This window comes from Pyxicephalus adspersus, chromosome 7 (genome assembly GCF_032062135.1).
Source record: "Pyxicephalus adspersus chromosome 7, UCB_Pads_2.0, whole genome shotgun sequence".
Taxonomy (NCBI): Eukaryota; Metazoa; Chordata; class Amphibia; order Anura; family Pyxicephalidae; genus Pyxicephalus; species Pyxicephalus adspersus.
In genome coordinates, this window is record NC_092864.1 from 62870416 (window position 1) to 62872256 (window position 1841).

A 1841-nucleotide genomic window follows, 5' to 3' on the forward strand; every position below is an offset into this window, starting at 1 on the left:
GAATCCCCTCTTCCCAGTAGTCTGTTGATTGGTTGATCTCTTGCAGATACCTGGCAGATGATACCGACAGGCTGGAGTAGGATGGTAAAAGTGATGGTAAGCCAGAACTGGAGAAACTCCACTTTAAAATGTTACCAGGAACAATGTACTTTAATGGCGGCAAGACATAACCATGTTAACCACATTAACACCGTAATAAAACATGACACAACCGACTTGTGGAAACCATCAATGTGCTGCTGTCTGGTGTGTTAGTAATGTTTTTTTGTTGTAACTGCATTGTGGTGATTTGACAGAAAACCACAAAATAACTGGATGTGTCAATGGGCCCCAAAGCCCGTTATATATGAAACTTTGCCTGCCAGTGTGAACCAAGTCACTAGTGAATGGTCCAATGGTGTCCACACTATGCGTTGTGATTGATGGACACCCTCTTTTTTGGCAATGGTGGAAAAGTTATGATGGCCCCTGCAGCAGTTTTGCAATCTGATGCATATATCTCATATCTGAAAATATTTTATTAAGGTCATTGTAGGCTCAGGTTTCATTTTATATAAGAAGTTTAAAACAACAATAAAACGCAAGCACCAGACTAAAGAATAAAGCTTTCTGCTGAGTCACTTGTCGGGTAAACAAGCTACTTTTTTTATTGGTCTGTTCTTAAAGGACAAGACGGCTGTCACAACATCTAAAAAAAAAACGGTTTCCGGGATTGATATATGTCTTAAAAAAAGTGTGCCCATTGGACAGCTCCAAGTTGACCTACATCATTAGAGTATTTTAACGATAGAAGGAAATAAACCCCTCTCTGCCTTGATGACTTTTTCATCATTTTGAAATATTTGACACACCAGGACCTGTCTTATGTACAAACTCCCAGATACAGCACTTCCATCAATGCTCTCTTCCGTTTGGCTTTATGCTGAGTATTTTCTCATATTAGCTTCAGATTGGGAATAATGATACTTTAGTGGACATCATCAAGAAAAACCTAGCTAGGCATGACTTTTCATCCACTGTCTTTGACATGGTGTCCAGCAAAATAGGATATCTTCATCAAGGAAAGATGCCGGAAAACCAGTTTGAAAGTCCGATGCCGATTTTTTAGCATTTTATAAAACACTAAACCACTGTGCTTTGTGATGTGGATTTAAGTTATAAAGTGTAATCATTTTGGACTTTATTATTTATTAGTGCTTTTTTAATTGTATTTAGGACTATTAGTCCTAGTTACCTGGAACTCTGCATTAAACATTTTAAACAACCATACATTTTATATCTTTTAAACCAGCGGTCAACAACTGGTGGTCCGTGGCTCTGGTTGGTGCCACCCGGAGCGGAGCCAGGAGAGGGACCATGTCCCCCGTACAAATCCCAGGCTCAGGGAAGTAGTTGGGCTGTGTCCCCGGACACAACCTGCCCACTCTCCCATCGCAGGCTCAGATCTGTGATGGGAGAGTGGGCGGGGTTATGTCATTATGATGTCAATACGGGGGGAGGTCTCTCCCCCTTTGATTGACACCTGGCTCCCCGCGCATGCGCAGTCAGGAGCCAGTGATTTTAGTGGTCCGCAAGACTGAAAAGGTTGGCGACCACTGCTCTAAACCTTGGAATTTTTGAAGAGGATTTATATTAACCAGCAAAACTGTATGTTCATCCTCCTTGAGTCTCACTTATTGAATATACAGAAACACTGTTTTAAACAATCACCTAGCAACTATATATTAATCTATCTATATTACTATTGCAATAGGTACAATCATCTTAAAGCCTTGCTTTGAATTGTTTCTCCATCAGCCCAGGGTCAGCTGCCATTTATTACATTTTATTATATGATTGTT